The 16,744-nt window shown below is 40.7% G+C and overlaps 9 non-coding genes across 9 annotated transcripts; all 9 read left to right on the forward strand.

The window, feature by feature from the left end:
• Nucleotides 1-1,058: 1,058 nt before the first annotated feature.
• Nucleotides 1,059-1,130, forward strand: trnaq-uug (transfer RNA glutamine (anticodon UUG)). Its single transcript has one exon. It is a non-coding gene; the product is annotated as a tRNA-Gln (tRNA).
• Nucleotides 1,131-2,555: 1,425 nt separating this feature from the next.
• On the forward strand, nt 2,556-2,628 carry trnaf-gaa (transfer RNA phenylalanine (anticodon GAA)). Its single transcript has one exon. It is a non-coding gene; the product is annotated as a tRNA-Phe (tRNA).
• A 1,754-nt stretch (nt 2,629-4,382) lies between these two features.
• On the forward strand, nt 4,383-4,455 carry trnaf-gaa (transfer RNA phenylalanine (anticodon GAA)). Its single transcript has one exon. It is a non-coding gene; the product is annotated as a tRNA-Phe (tRNA).
• A 2,068-nt stretch (nt 4,456-6,523) lies between these two features.
• On the forward strand, nt 6,524-6,595 carry trnaq-uug (transfer RNA glutamine (anticodon UUG)). The gene has a single exon. It is a non-coding gene; the product is annotated as a tRNA-Gln (tRNA).
• Nucleotides 6,596-8,019: 1,424 nt separating this feature from the next.
• On the forward strand, nt 8,020-8,092 carry trnaf-gaa (transfer RNA phenylalanine (anticodon GAA)). Its single transcript has one exon. It is a non-coding gene; the product is annotated as a tRNA-Phe (tRNA).
• Nucleotides 8,093-10,474: 2,382 nt separating this feature from the next.
• trnaq-uug (transfer RNA glutamine (anticodon UUG)) lies at nt 10,475-10,547 on the forward strand. The gene has a single exon. It is a non-coding gene; the product is annotated as a tRNA-Gln (tRNA).
• Nucleotides 10,548-12,605: 2,058 nt separating this feature from the next.
• On the forward strand, nt 12,606-12,677 carry trnaq-uug (transfer RNA glutamine (anticodon UUG)). The gene has a single exon. It is a non-coding gene; the product is annotated as a tRNA-Gln (tRNA).
• A 1,735-nt stretch (nt 12,678-14,412) lies between these two features.
• trnaf-gaa (transfer RNA phenylalanine (anticodon GAA)) lies at nt 14,413-14,485 on the forward strand. The gene has a single exon. It is a non-coding gene; the product is annotated as a tRNA-Phe (tRNA).
• Nucleotides 14,486-16,242: 1,757 nt separating this feature from the next.
• trnaf-gaa (transfer RNA phenylalanine (anticodon GAA)) lies at nt 16,243-16,315 on the forward strand. The gene has a single exon. It is a non-coding gene; the product is annotated as a tRNA-Phe (tRNA).
• The last annotated feature ends 429 nt before the right edge of the window (nt 16,316-16,744 follow it).

A 16,744-nucleotide genomic window follows, 5' to 3' on the forward strand; every position in this document is an offset into this window, starting at 1 on the left:
ACTTCACCATGCACTTACATAAAAAAGAGTGGCATCATGTAAATCCATGAGGGTTTAGGCAACTGTCTCTGTTGGCTGCTTTTGCACCATGTCCTTGTTAAAGCTCCTTTCCAATGATCAATTACACTCTCAACTCCCAGTAGGTCCAAGAGTACTTTGACATGCACTTATATATATCTAAAAAAAGAGTGGCATCATGTAAATCCATGAGGGTTTAGGCAGCTGTCTCTGTTGGCTGCTTTTGCACTATGTCCTTGTTCAAACTCCTTTCCAAAGAGCAATTACACTCTCAACTCTCAGAAGGTCCATGTGTACTTCACCATGCACTTACATAAAAAAGAGTGGCATCATGTAAATCCATGAGGGTTTAGGCAACTGTCTCTGTTGGCTGCTTTTGCACCATGTCCTTGTTAAAGCTCCTTTCCAAAGATCAATTACACTCTCAACTCCCAGTAGGTCCAAGAGTACTTTGACATGCACTTATATATATCTAAAAAAAGAGTGGCATCATGTAAATCCATGAGGGTTTAGGCAGCTGTCTCTCTTAGCTGCTTTTGAAACATGTCCTTGTTCAAACTCCTTTCCAAAGAGCAATTACACTCTCAGCTCCCAGTAGGTCCAAGAGTACTTTAACATGCACTTATGAGTGGCATCATGTAAACCACTCTTATATATAAAACTATGCATGCAAAAAAAAAAGTGTGGCATCATGTTAATCCATGAGGTTCTGACTGAAATAGCTCAGTTGGGAGTGCACTCAACTGAATGTTTAGAGGTTCCTGATTCAATCCCAGGTTTCAGTAACTCTCTTAGTTGGCTGCTTTTGCACCATGTCCTTGTTCAAACTCTTTTCCAAAGAGCAATTACACTCTCAACTCTCAGCGGGTCCATGAATACTTCACCATGCACTTACATAAAAAAGAGTGGCATCATGTAAATCCATGAGGGTTTATGCAGCTGTCTTTGTTGGCTGTTTTTGAAACATGTCCTTGTTCAAAGTGCTTTCCAAAGAGCAATTACACTCTCAACTCCCAGTAGGCTTAGAAGGGTCTGTGGTTGGTTCCATGGTGTAATGGTTAGCACTTTGGACTTTGAATCCAGTGATCTGAGTTCAAATCTCAGTGGAACCTCATTAGCCTCTTGTGCCCAAAAACAAAAGTTGGCTATTGAAAGTACTGAAACCTGCTTTTGTCTTGCCAATTTCCACTAAGCATATTCGTTCTCAACACCCAGGGGATCTCTCAGGAGCAAATATCAGTTCTGTGCTGTAATGGATAGCAATCTGGAGAATAAATCTAGTGAGTTGAACTCAATGCAACTTTCATTGACTTTTGCACCAAAGGTTCAGAGGAGCCAATAAAAAGTACTTTCCAAAAGCAGTCAGCCTCCAAATCTCATCTAATGAAAGTGTTCACACACTGCTGCGAGAGGCAGAGATCTGTCAAAAGGGAATGCAGATCGATGCCCTGTATCAAAAGTGTGTTTTGTGGTTAAGTAGCTTAGCACCCATGAAGAATGTGACATGGCAACTGTTCCCAAGGAAACTTCAATGCACATTAAATTTCCTTTCAAGAAAGAAAGGAATGAAGATGAGTGAGCACTATATGAGAAATGGAACAAATGAAAAAAAAAATTAGATTAGCGTTTTTGTTAGAATTTTTTGTTGATTTGACATGTTGTTGACCTGTATACTTGCCCAAGACTTTTCAAAAAATCTCAATTTCCTCATTCACATAGAGTGCATGACTGAAAAATGCTGTACATGGGTGTGGCATGCTGCAATACTCTGCTGGCCAGGTCCACGAGTACTTCACCATGCACATATATCAATAAAGAGTGGCATCATGTAAATCCATGGGGGTTTAGGCAGCTGTCTCTGTTTGCTGCTTTTGCACCATGTCCTTGTTCAAACTCCTTTCCAAAGATCAATTACACTCTCAGCTGCCATTAGGTCCAAGAGTACTTTTACATGCACTTATATCTATCTAAAAAAAAGAGTGGCATAATGTAAATCCATGAGGGTTTAGGCAGCTGTCTCTGTTGGCTGCTTTTGCACTATGTCCTTGTTCAAACTCCTTTCCAAAGAGCAATTACACTCTCAACTCTCAGTAGGTCCATGAGTACTTCACCATGCACTTACATAAAAAAGAGTGGCATCATGTAAATCCATGAGGGTTTAGGCAACTGTCTCTGTTGGCTGCTTTTGCACCATGTCCTTGTTAAAGCTCCTTTCCAATGATCAATTACACTCTCAACTCCCAGTAGGTCCAAGAGTACTTTGACATGCACTTATATATATCTAAAAAAAAGAGTGGCATCATGTAAATCCATGAGGGTTTAGGCAGCTGTCTCTCTTGGCTGCTTTTGAAACATGTCCTTGTTCAACCTCCTTTCCAAAGATCAATTACACTTTCAGCTCCCAGTAGGTCCAGGAGTACTTTAACATGCACTTATGAGTGGAAACATGTAAACCACCCTTATACATAAAACTCTATAGATATTAAAAAAAAAAAAAGAGTAGCATCATGTAAATCCATGGGGTACTCACTGAAAAAGCCGAAGTAGCTCAGTTGGGAGAGCATTAGACTGAAGATCTAAAGGTCCCTGGTTCAATCCCGGGTTACGGCAATTCTCTTAGTTGGCTGCTTTTACACCATGTCCTTGTATATACGCCTTTCCAAAGAACAATTACACTCTCAACACTCAGTAGGTCCATGAGTACTTCACCATGCACTTACATAAAAAAGAGTGGAATCATGTAAATCCATGAGGGGTTAGGCAACTGTCTCTGTTGGCTGCTTTTGCACCATGTTCTTGTTCTAACTCCTTTCCAAAGAGCAATTACACTCAACTCCCAGTGGGCTAAAAAGGAAAGAGGATGGTTCCATATTGTAATGGAAAGCACTTTGGTCTTTGAATCCACATTTCCGAGTTCACTTCTGAATTGAACCTTCTTAGCAATTGGTGCCCAAAACAGGGGTTGGCTGCTGAAATTCCCATAAAAAGTCCTAAAGTGTGCCAATTTCCACAAAGCTTTTTCGTTCTCCACACCCAGGGGAGCGCGTAGGTGCAAATGTCAGTTCTGAGCTGTAATGGTTAGCAGTCTGGAGTCTAAATCCAGTGAACTGAGCTCAAATCTCAATGCAACCTTCAATGGCTTTTGCACCAAAGGTTCAGAGGAGCCAATAAAAAGTACTTTCCAAAAGCAGTCAGCCTCCAAATCTCATCTATTGAAAGTGTTCACACTCTGCTGCGAGAGGCAGAGATCTGTCAAAAGGGAATGCAGATCGATGCCCTGTATCAAAAGTGTGTTTTGTGGTTAAGTAGCTTAGCACCCATGAAGAATGTGACATGGCAACTGTTCCCAAGGAAACTTCAATGCACATTAAATTTCCTTTCAAGAAAGAAAGGAATGAACATGAGTGAGCACTATATGAGAAATGGAACAAATGAAAAAAAATTAGATTAGCGTTTTTGTTAGAATTTTTTGTTGATTTGACATGTTGTTGACCTGTATACTTGCCCAAGACTTTTCCAAAAAATCTCAATTTCCTCATTCACATAGAGTGCATGACTGAAAAATGCTGTACATGGGTGTGGCATGCTGCAATACTCTGCTGGCCAGGTCCACGAGTACTTCACCATGCACATATATCAATAAAGAGTGGCATCATGTAAATCCATGGGGGTTTAGGCAGCTGTCTCTGTTTGCTGCTTTTGCACCATGTCCTTGTTCAAACTCCTTTCCAAAGATCAATTACACTCTCAGCTGCCATTAGGTCCAAGAGTACTTTTACATGCACTTATATCTATCTAAAAAAAAGAGTGGCATAATGTAAATCCATGAGGGTTTAGGCAGCTGTCTCTGTTGGCTGCTTTTGCACTATGTCCTTGTTCAAACTCCTTTCCAAAGAGCAATTACACTCTCAACTCTCAGTAGGTCCATGAGTACTTCACCATGCACTTACATAAAAAAGAGTGGCATCATGTAAATCCATGAGGGTTTAGGCAACTGTCTCTGTTGGCTGCTTTTGCACCATGTCCTTGTTAAAGCTCCTTTCCAATGATCAATTACACTCTCAACTCCCAGTAGGTCCAAGAGTACTTTGACATGCACTTATATATATCTAAAAAAAAGAGTGGCATCATGTAAATCCATGAGGGTTTAGGCAGCTGTCTCTCTTGGCTGCTTTTGAAACATGTCCTTGTTCAACCTCCTTTCCAAAGATCAATTACACTTTCAGCTCCCAGTAGGTCCAGGAGTACTTTAACATGCACTTATGAGTGGAAACATGTAAACCACCCTTATACATAAAACTCTATAGATATTAAAAAAAAAAAAGAGTAGCATCATGTAAATCCATGGGGTACTCACTGAAAAAGCCGAAGTAGCTCAGTTGGGAGAGCATTAGACTGAAGATCTAAAGGTCCCTGGTTCAATCCCGGGTTTCGGCAATTCTCTTAGTTGGCTGCTTTTGCACCATGTCCTTGTATATACGCCTTTCCAAAGAACAATTACACTCTCAACACTCAGTAGGTCCATGAGTACTTCACCATGCACTTACATAAAAAAGAGTGGAATCATGTAAATCCATGAGGGGTTAGGCAACTGTCTCTGTTGGCTGCTTTTGCACCATGTTCTTGTTCTAACTCCTTTCCAAAGAGCAATTACACTCTCAACTCCCAGTGGGCTAAAAAGGAAAGAGGATGGTTCCATATTGTAATGGAAAGCACTTTGGTCTTTGAATCCACATTTCCGAGTTCACTTCTGAATTGAACCTTCTTAGCAATTGGTGCCCAAAACAGGGGTTGGCTGCTGAAATTCCCATAAAAAGTCCTAAAGTGTGCCAATTTCCACAAAGCTTTTTCGTTCTCCACACCCAGGGGAGCGCGTAGGTGCAAATGTCAGTTCTGAGCTGTAATGGTTAGCAGTCTGGAGTCTAAATCCAGTGAACTGAGCTCAAATCTCAATGCAACCTTCAATGGCTTTTGCACCAAAGGTTCAGAGGAGCCAATAAAAAGTACTTTCCAAAAGCAGTCAGCCTCCAAATCTCATCTATTGAAAGTGTTCACACTCTGCTGCGAGAGGCAGAGATCTGTCAAAAGGGAATGCAGATCGATGCCCTGTATCAAAAGTGTGTTTTGTGGTTAAGTAGCTTAGCACCCATGAAGAATGTGACATGGCAACTGTTCCCAAGGAAACTTCAATGCACATTCAATTTCCTTTCAAGAAAGAAAGGAATGAACATGAGTGAGCACTATATGAGAAATGGAACAAATGAAAAAAAATTAGATTAGCGTTTTTGTTAGAATTTTTTGTTGATTTGACATGTTGTTGACCTGTATACTTGCCCAAGACTTTTCAAAAAAATCTCAATTTCCTCATTCACATAGAGTGCATGACTGAAAAATGCTGTACATGGGTGTGGCATGCTGCAATACTCTGCTGGCCAGGTCCACGAGTACTTCACCATGCACATATATCAATAAAGAGTGGCATCATGTAAATCCATGGGGGTTTAGGCAGCTGTCTCTGTTTGCTGCTTTTGCACCATGTCCTTGTTCAAACTCCTTTCCAAAGATCAATTACACTCTCAGCTGCCATTAGGTCCAAGAGTACTTTTACATGCACTTATATCTATCTAAAAAAAGAGTGGCATCATGTAAATCCATGAGGGTTTAGGCAGCTGTCTCTGTTGGCTGCTTTTGCACTATGTCCTTGTTCAAACTCCTTTCCAAAGAGCAATTACACTCTCAACTCTCAGTAGGTCCATGAGTACTTCACCATGCACTTACATAAAAAAGAGTGGCATCATGTAAATCCATGAGGGTTTAGGCAACTGTCTCTGTTGGCTGCTTTTGCACCATGTCCTTGTTAAAGCTCCTTTCCAAAGATCAATTACACTCTCAACTCCCAGTAGGTCCAAGAGTACTTTGACATGCACTTATATATATCTAAAAAAAGAGTGGCATCATGTAAATCCATGAGGGTTTAGGCAGCTGTCTCTCTTAGCTGCTTTTGAAACATGTCCTTGTTCAAACTCCTTTCCAAAGAGCAATTACACTCTCAGCTCCCAGTAGGTCCAAGAGTACTTTAACATGCACTTATGAGTGGCATCATGTAAACCACTCTTATATATAAAACTATGCATGCAAAAAAAAAAGTGTGGCATCATGTTAATCCATGAGGTTCTGACTGAAATAGCTCAGTTGGGAGTGCACTCAACTGAATGTTTAGAGGTTCCTGATTCAATCCCAGGTTTCAGTAACTCTCTTAGTTGGCTGCTTTTGCACCATGTCCTTGTTCAAACTCTTTTCCAAAGAGCAATTACACTCTCAACTCTCAGCGGGTCCATGAATACTTCACCATGCACTTACATAAAAAAGAGTGGCATCATGTAAATCCATGAGGGTTTATGCAGCTGTCTTTGTTGGCTGTTTTTGAAACATGTCCTTGTTCAAAGTGCTTTCCAAAGAGCAATTACACTCTCAACTCCCAGTAGGCTTAGAAGGGTCTGTGGTTGGTTCCATGGTGTAATGGTTAGCACTTTGGACTTTGAATCCAGTGATCTGAGTTCAAATCTCAGTGGAACCTCATTAGCCTCTTGTGCCCAAAAACAAAAGTTGGCTATTGAAAGTACTAAAACCTGCTTTTGTCTTGCCAATTTCCACTAAGCATATTCGTTCTCAACACCCAGGGGATCTCTCAGGAGCAAATATCAGTTCTGTGCTGTAATGGATAGCAATCTGGAGAATAAATCTAGTGAGTTGAACTCAATGCAACTTTCATTGACTTTTGCACCAAAGGTTCAGAGGAGCCAATAAAAAGTACTTTCCAAAAGCAGTCAGCCTCCAAATCTCATCTAATGAAAGTGTTCACACACTGCTGCGAGAGGCAGAGATCTGTCAAAAGGGAATGCAGATCGATGCCCTGTATCAAAAGTGTGTTTTGTGGTTAAGTATCTTAGCACCCATGAAGAATGTGACATGGCAACTGTTCCCAAGGAAACTTCAATGCACATTAAATTTCCTTTCAAGAAAGAAAGGAATGAAGATGAGTGAGCACTATATGAGAAATGGAACAAATGAAAAAAAAAATTAGATTAGCGTTTTTGTTAGAATTTTTTGTTGATTTGACATGTTGTTGACCTGTATACTTGCCCAAGACTTTTCAAAAAAATCTCAATTTCCTCATTCACATAGAGTGCATGACTGAAAAATGCTGTACATGGGTGTGGCATGCTGCAATACTCTGCTGGCCAGGTCCACGAGTACTTCACCATGCACATATATCAATAAAGAGTGGCATCATGTAAATCCATGGGGGTTTAGGCAGCTGTCTCTGTTTGCTGCTTTTGCACCATGTCCTTGTTCAAACTCCTTTCCAAAGATCAATTACACTCTCAGCTGCCATTAGGTCCAAGAGTACTTTTACATGCACTTATATCTATCTAAAAAAAGAGTGGCATAATGTAAATCCATGAGGGTTTAGGCAGCTGTCTCTGTTGGCTGCTTTTGCACTATGTCCTTGTTCAAACTCCTTTCCAAAGAGCAATTACACTCTCAACTCTCAGTAGGTCCATGAGTACTTCACCATGCACTTACATAAAAAAGAGTGGCATCATGTAAATCCATGAGGGTTTAGGCAACTGTCTCTGTTGGCTGCTTTTGCACCATGTCCTTGTTAAAGCTCCTTTCCAATGATCAATTACACTCTCAACTCCCAGTAGGTCCAAGAGTACTTTGACATGCACTTATATATATCTAAAAAAAAGAGTGGCATCATGTAAATCCATGAGGGTTTAGGCAGCTGTCTCTCTTGGCTGCTTTTGAAACATGTCCTTGTTCAACCTCCTTTCCAAAGATCAATTACACTCTCAGCTCCCAGTAGGTCCAGGAGTACTTTAACATGCACTTATGAGTGGAATCATGTAAACCACCCTTATACATAAAACTCTATAGATATAAAAAAAAAAAAAGAGTAGCATCATGTAAATCCATGGGGTACTCACTGAAAAAGCCAAAATAGCTCAGTTGGGAGAGCGTTAGACTGAAGATCTAAAGGTCCCTGGTTCAATCCCGGGTTTCGGCAATTCTCTTAGTTGGCTGCTTTTGCACCATGTCCTTGTATATACGCCTTTCCAAAGAACAATTACACTCTCAACACTCAGTAGGTCCATGAGTACTTCACCATGCACTTACATAAAAAAGAGTGGAATCATGTAAATCCATGAGGGGTTAGGCAACTGTCTCTGTTGGCTGCTTTTGCACCATGTTCTTGTTCTAACTCCTTTCCAAAGAGCAATTACACTCTCAACTCCCAGTGGGCTAAAAAGGAAAGAGGATGGTTCCATATTGTAATGGAAAGCACTTTGGTCTTTGAATCCACATTTCCGAGTTCACTTCTGAATTGAACCTTCTTAGCAATTGGTGCCCAAAACAGGGGTTGGCTGCTGAAATTCCCATAAAAAGTCCTAAAGTGTGCCAATTTCCACAAAGCTTTTTCGTTCTCCACACCCAGGGGAGCGCGTAGGTGCAAATGTCAGTTCTGAGCTGTAATGGTTAGCAGTCTGGAGTCTAAATCCAGTGAACTGAGCTCAAATCTCAATGCAACCTTCAATGGCTTTTGCACCAAAGGTTCAGAGGAGCCAATAAAAAGTACTTTCCAAAAGCAGTCAGCCTCCAAATCTCATCTAATGAAAGTGTTCACACACTGCTGCGAGAGGCAGAGATCTGTCAAAAGGGAATGCAGATCGATGCCCTGTATCAAAAGTGTGTTTTGTGGTTAAGTAGCTTAGCACCCATGAAGAATGTGACATGGCAACTGTTCCCAAGGAAACTTCAATGCACATTAAATTTCCTTTCAAGAAAGAAAGGAATGAACATGAGTGAGCACTATATGAGAAATGGAACAAATGAAAAAAAATTAGATTAGCGTTTTTGTTAGAATTTTTTGTTGATTTGACATGTTGTTGACCTGTATACTTGCCCAAGACTTTTCAAAAAAATCTCAATTTCCTCATTCACATAGAGTGCATGACTGAAAAATGCTGTACATGGGTGTGGCATGCTGCAATACTCTGCTGGCCAGGTCCACGAGTACTTCACCATGCACATATATCAATAAAGAGTGGCATCATGTAAATCCATGGGGGTTTAGGCAGCTGTCTCTGTTTGCTGCTTTTGCACCATGTCCTTGTTCAAACTCCTTTCCAAAGATCAATTACACTCTCAGCTGCCATTAGGTCCAAGAGTACTTTTACATGCACTTATATCTATCTAAAAAAAGAGTGGCATAATGTAAATCCATGAGGGTTTAGGCAGCTGTCTCTGTTGGCTGCTTTTGCACTATGTCCTTGTTCAAACTCCTTTCCAAAGAGCAATTACACTCTCAACTCTCAGTAGGTCCATGAGTACTTCACCATGCACTTACATAAAAAAGAGTGGCATCATGTAAATCCATGAGGGTTTAGGCAACTGTCTCTGTTGGCTGCTTTTGCACCATGTCCTTGTTAAAGCTCCTTTCCAATGATCAATTACACTCTCAACTCCCAGTAGGTCCAAGAGTACTTTGACATGCACTTATATATATCTAAAAAAAGAGTGGCATCATGTAAATCCATGAGGGTTTAGGCAGCTGTCTCTGTTGGCTGCTTTTGCACTATGTCCTTGTTCAAACTCCTTTCCAAAGAGCAATTACACTCTCAACTCTCAGAAGGTCCATGTGTACTTCACCATGCACTTACATAAAAAAGAGTGGCATCATGTAAATCCATGAGGGTTTAGGCAACTGTCTCTGTTGGCTGCTTTTGCACCATGTCCTTGTTAAAGCTCCTTTCCAAAGATCAATTACACTCTCAACTCCCAGTAGGTCCAAGAGTACTTTGACATGCACTTATATATATCTAAAAAAAGAGTGGCATCATGTAAATCCATGAGGGTTTAGGCAGCTGTCTCTCTTAGCTGCTTTTGAAACATGTCCTTGTTCAAACTCCTTTCCAAAGAGCAATTACACTCTCAGCTCCCAGTAGGTCCAAGAGTACTTTAACATGCACTTATGAGTGGCATCATGTAAACCACTCTTATATATAAAACTATGCATGCAAAAAAAAAAAGTGTGGCATCATGTTAATCCATGAGGTTCTGACTGAAATAGCTCAGTTGGGAGTGCACTCAACTGAATGTTTAGAGGTTCCTGATTCAATCCCAGGTTTCAGTAACTCTCTTAGTTGGCTGCTTTTGCACCATGTCCTTGTTCAAACTCTTTTCCAAAGAGCAATTACACTCTCAACTCTCAGCGGGTCCATGAATACTTCACCATGCACTTACATAAAAAAGAGTGGCATCATGTAAATCCATGAGGGTTTATGCAGCTGTCTTTGTTGGCTGTTTTTGAAACATGTCCTTGTTCAAAGTGCTTTCCAAAGAGCAATTACACTCTCAACTCCCAGTAGGCTTAGAAGGGTCTGTGGTTGGTTCCATGGTGTAATGGTTAGCACTTTGGACTTTGAATCCACGTGATCTGAGTTCAAATCTCAGTGGAACCTTCATTAGCCTCTTGGTGCCCAAAAACAGAAGTTGGCTATTGAAAGTACTAAAACCTGCTTTTGTCTTGCCAATTTCCACTAAGCATATTCGTTCTCAACACCCAGGGGATCTCGTCAGGAGCAAATATCAGTTCTGTGCTGTAATGGATAGCAATCTGGAGAATAAATCTAGTGAGTTGAGCTCAAATCTCAATGCAACTTTCATTGACTTTTGCACCAAAGGTTCAGAGGAGCCAATAAAAAGTACTTTCCAAAAGCAGTCAGCCTCCAAATCTCATCTAATGAAAGTGTTCACACACTGCTGCGAGAGGCAGAGATCTGTCAAAAGGGAATGCAGATCGATGCCCTGTATCAAAAGTGTGTTTTGTGGTTAAGTAGCTTAGCACCCATGAAGAATGTGACATGGCAACTGTTCCCAAGGAAACTTCAATGCACATTAAATTTCCTTTCAAGAAAGAAAGGAATGAAGATGAGTGAGCACTATATGAGAAATGGAACAAATGAAAAAAAATTAGATTAGCGTTTTTGTTAGAATTTTTTGTTGATTTGACATGTTGTTGACCTGTATACTTGCCCAAGACTTTTCAAAAAAATCTCAATTTCCTCATTCACATAGAGTGCATGACTGAAAAATGCTGTACATGGGTGTGGCATGCTGCAATACTCTGCTGGCCAGGTCCACGAGTACTTCACCATGCACATATATCAATAAAGAGTGGCATCATGTAAATCCATGGGGGTTTAGGCAGCTGTCTCTGTTTGCTGCTTTTGCACCATGTCCTTGTTCAAACTCCTTTCCAAAGATCAATTACACTCTCAGCTGCCATTAGGTCCAAGAGTACTTTTACATGCACTTATATCTATCTAAAAAAAGAGTGGCATAATGTAAATCCATGAGGGTTTAGGCAGCTGTCTCTGTTGGCTGCTTTTGCACTATGTCCTTGTTCAAACTCCTTTCCAAAGAGCAATTACACTCTCAACTCTCAGTAGGTCCATGAGTACTTCACCATGCACTTACATAAAAAAGAGTGGCATCATGTAAATCCATGAGGGTTTAGGCAACTGTCTCTGTTGGCTGCTTTTGCACCATGTCCTTGTTAAAGCTCCTTTCCAATGATCAATTACACTCTCAACTCCCAGTAGGTCCAAGAGTACTTTGACATGCACTTATATATATCTAAAAAAAGAGTGGCATCATGTAAATCCATGAGGGTTTAGGCAGCTGTCTCTGTTGGCTGCTTTTGCACTATGTCCTTGTTCAAACTCCTTTCCAAAGAGCAATTACACTCTCAACTCTCAGAAGGTCCATGTGTACTTCACCATGCACTTACATAAAAAAGAGTGGCATCATGTAAATCCATGAGGGTTTAGGCAACTGTCTCTGTTGGCTGCTTTTGCACCATGTCCTTGTTAAAGCTCCTTTCCAAAGATCAATTACACTCTCAACTCCCAGTAGGTCCAAGAGTACTTTGACATGCACTTATATATATCTAAAAAAAGAGTGGCATCATGTAAATCCATGAGGGTTTAGGCAGCTGTCTCTCTTAGCTGCTTTTGAAACATGTCCTTGTTCAAACTCCTTTCCAAAGAGCAATTACACTCTCAGCTCCCAGTAGGTCCAAGAGTACTTTAACATGCACTTATGAGTGGCATCATGTAAACCACTCTTATATATAAAACTATGCATGCAAAAAAAAAAGTGTGGCATCATGTTAATCCATGAGGTTCTGACTGAAATAGCTCAGTTGGGAGTGCACTCAACTGAATGTTTAGAGGTTCCTGATTCAATCCCAGGTTTCAGTAACTCTCTTAGTTGGCTGCTTTTGCACCATGTCCTTGTTCAAACTCTTTTCCAAAGAGCAATTACACTCTCAACTCTCAGCGGGTCCATGAATACTTCACCATGCACTTACATAAAAAAGAGTGGCATCATGTAAATCCATGAGGGTTTATGCAGCTGTCTTTGTTGGCTGTTTTTGAAACATGTCCTTGTTCAAAGTGCTTTCCAAAGAGCAATTACACTCTCAACTCCCAGTAGGCTTAGAAGGGTCTGTGGTTGGTTCCATGGTGTAATGGTTAGCACTTTGGACTTTGAATCCAGTGATCTGAGTTCAAATCTCAGTGGAACCTCATTAGCCTCTTGTGCCCAAAAACAGAAGTTGGCTATTGAAAGTACTAAAACCTGCTTTTGTCTTGCCAATTTCCACTAAGCATATTCGTTCTCAACACCCAGGGGATCTCTCAGGAGCAAATATCAGTTCTGTGCTGTAATGGATAGCAATCTGGAGAATAAATCTAGTGAGTTGAACTCAATGCAACTTTCATTGACTTTTGCACCAAAGGTTCAGAGGAGCCAATAAAAAGTACTTTCCAAAAGCAGTCAGCCTCCAAATCTCATCTAATGAAAGTGTTCACACACTGCTGCGAGAGGCAGAGATCTGTCAAAAGGGAATGCAGATCGATGCCCTGTATCAAAAGTGTGTTTTGTGGTTAAGTAGCTTAGCACCCATGAAGAATGTGACATGGCAACTGTTCCCAAGGAAACTTCAATGCACATTAAATTTCCTTTCAAGAAAGAAAGGAATGAAGATGAGTGAGCACTATATGAGAAATGGAACAAATGAAAAAAAAATTAGATTAGCGTTTTTGTTAGAATTTTTTGTTGATTTGACATGTTGTTGACCTGTATACTTGCCCAAGACTTTTCAAAAAAATCTCAATTTCCTCATTCACATAGAGTGCATGACTGAAAAATGCTGTACATGGGTGTGGCATGCTGCAATACTCTGCTGGCCAGGTCCACGAGTACTTCACCATGCACATATATCAATAAAGAGTGGCATCATGTAAATCCATGGGGGTTTAGGCAGCTGTCTCTGTTTGCTGCTTTTGCACCATGTCCTTGTTCAAACTCCTTTCCAAAGATCAATTACACTCTCAGCTGCCATTAGGTCCAAGAGTACTTTTACATGCACTTATATCTATCTAAAAAAAGAGTGGCATAATGTAAATCCATGAGGGTTTAGGCAGCTGTCTCTGTTGGCTGCTTTTGCACTATGTCCTTGTTCAAACTCCTTTCCAAAGAGCAATTACACTCTCAACTCTCAGTAGGTCCATGAGTACTTCACCATGCACTTACATAAAAAAGAGTGGCATCATGTAAATCCATGAGGGTTTAGGCAACTGTCTCTGTTGGCTGCTTTTGCACCATGTCCTTGTTAAAGCTCCTTTCCAATGATCAATTACACTCTCAACTCCCAGTAGGTCCAAGAGTACTTTGACATGCACTTATATATATCTAAAAAAAAGAGTGGCATCATGTAAATCCATGAGGGTTTAGGCAGCTGTCTCTGTTGGCTGCTTTTGACACTATGTCCTTGTTCAAACTCCTTTCCAAAGAGCAATTACACTCTCAACTCTCAGAAGGTCCATGTGTACTTCACCATGCACTTACATAAAAAAGAGTGGCATCATGTAAATCCATGAGGGTTTAGGCAACTGTCTCTGTTGGCTGCTTTTGCACCATGTCCTTGTTAAAGCTCCTTTCCAATGATCAATTACACTCTCAACTCCCAGTAGGTCCAAGAGTACTTTGACATGCACTTATATATATCTAAAAAAAGAGTGGCATCATGTAAATCCATGAGGGTTTAGGCAGCTGTCTCTCTTGGCTGCTTTTGAAACATGTCCTTGTTCAACCTCCTTTCCAAAGATCAATTACACTCTCAGCTCCCAGTAGGTCCAGGAGTACTTTAACATGCACTTATGAGTGGAATCATGTAAACCACTCTTATACATAAAACTCTATAGATATAAAAAAAAAAAGAGTAGCATCATGTAAATCCATGGGGTACTCACTGAAAAAGCTGAAATAGCTCAGTTGGGAGAGCATTAGACTGAAGATCTAAAGGTCCCTGGTTCAATCCCGGGTTTCAGCAATTCTCTTAGTTGGCTGCTTTTGCACCATGTCCTTGTATCATACGCCTTTCCAAAGAACAATTACACTCTCAACACTCAGTAGGTCCATGAGTACTTCACCATGCACTTACATAAAAAAGAGTGGAATCATGTAAATCCATGAGGGGTTAGGCAACTGTCTCTGTTGGCTGCTTTTGCACCATGTTCTTGTTCTAACTCCTTTCCAAAGAGCAATTACACTCTCAACTCCCAGTGGGCTAAAAAGGAAAGAGGATGGTTCCATATTGTAATGGAAAGCACTTTGGTCTTTGAATCCACATTTCCGAGTTCACTTCTGAATTGAACCTTCTTAGCAATTGGTGCCCAAAACAGGGGTTGGCTGCTGAAATTCCCATAAAAAGTCCTAAAGTGTGCCAATTTCCACAAAGCTTTTTCGTTCTCCACACCCAGGGGAGCGCGTAGGTGCAAATGTCAGTTCTGAGCTGTAATGGTTAGCAGTCTGGAGTCTAAATCCAGTGAACTGAGCTCAAATCTCAATGCAACCTTCAATGGCTTTTGCACCAAAGGTTCAGAGGAGCCAATAAAAAGTACTTTCCAAAAGCAGTCAGCCTCCAAATCTCATCTATTGAAAGTGTTCACACTCTGCTGCGAGAGGCAGAGATCTGTCAAAAGGGAATGCAGATCGATGCCCTGTATCAAAAGTGTGTTTTGTGGTTAAGTAGCTTAGCACCCATGAAGAATGTGACATGGCAACTGTTCCCAAGGAAACTTCAATGCACATTAAATTTCCTTTCAAGAAAGAAAGGAATGAACATGAGTGAGCACTATATGAGAAATGGAACAAATGAAAAAAAAATTAGATTAGCGTTTTTGTTAGAATTTTTTGTTGATTTGACATGTTGTTGACCTGTATACTTGCCCAAGACTTTTCAAAAAAATCTCAATTTCCTCATTCACATAGAGTGCATGACTGAAAAATGCTGTACATGGGTGTGGCATGCTGCAATACTCTGCTGGCCAGGTCCACGAGTACTTCACCATGCACATATATCAATAAAGAGTGGCATCATGTAAATCCATGGGGGTTTAGGCAGCTGTCTCTGTTTGCTGCTTTTGCACCATGTCCTTGTTCAAACTCCTTTCCAAAGATCAATTACACTCTCAGCTGCCATTAGGTCCAAGAGTACTTTTACATGCACTTATATCTATCTAAAAAAAAGAGTGGCATAATGTAAATCCATGAGGGTTTAGGCAGCTGTCTCTGTTGGCTGCTTTTGCACTATGTCCTTGTTCAAACTCCTTTCCAAAGAGCAATTACACTCTCAACTCTCAGTAGGTCCATGAGTACTTCACCATGCACTTACATAAAAAAGAGTGGCATCATGTAAATCCATGAGGGTTTAGGCAACTGTCTCTGTTGGCTGCTTTTGCACCATGTCCTTGTTAAAGCTCCTTTCCAATGATCAATTACACTCTCAACTCCCAGTAGGTCCAAGAGTACTTTGACATGCACTTATATATATCTAAAAAAAAGAGTGGCATCATGTAAATCCATGAGGGTTTAGGCAGCTGTCTCTCTTGGCTGCTTTTGAAACATGTCCTTGTTCAACCTCCTTTCCAAAGATCAATTACACTTTCAGCTCCCAGTAGGTCCAGGAGTACTTTAACATGCACTTATGAGTGGAAACATGTAAACCACCCTTATACATAAAACTCTATAGATATTAAAAAAAAAAAGAGTAGCATCATGTAAATCCATGGGGTACTCACTGAAAAAGCCGAAATAGCTCAGTTGGGAGAGCATTAGACTGAAGATCTAAAGGTCCCTGGTTCAATCCTGGGTTTCAGCAATTCTCTTAGTTGGCTGCTTTTGCACCATGTCCTTGTATATACGCCTTTCCAAAGAACAATTACACTCTCAACACTCAGTAGGTCCATGAGTACTTCACCATGCACTTACATAAAAAAGAGTGGAATCATGTAAATCCATGAGGGGTTAGGCAACTGTCTCTGTTGGCTGCTTTTGCACCATGTTCTTGTTCTAACTCCTTTCCAAAGAGCAATTACACTCTCAACTCCCAGTGGGCTAAAAAGGAAAGAGGATGGTTCCATATTGTAATGGAAAGCACTTTGGTCTTTGAATCCACATTTCCGAGTTCACTTCTGAATTGAACCTTCTTAGCAATTGGTGCCCAAAACAGGGGTTGGCTGCTGAAATTCCCATAAAAAGTCCTAAAGTGTGCCAATTTCCACAAAGCTTTTTCGTTCTCCACACCCAG

The sequence above is a fragment of the Myxocyprinus asiaticus genome, chromosome 19 (genome assembly GCF_019703515.2).
Source record: "Myxocyprinus asiaticus isolate MX2 ecotype Aquarium Trade chromosome 19, UBuf_Myxa_2, whole genome shotgun sequence".
Lineage (NCBI taxonomy): Eukaryota > Metazoa > Chordata > Actinopteri > Cypriniformes > Catostomidae > Myxocyprinus > Myxocyprinus asiaticus.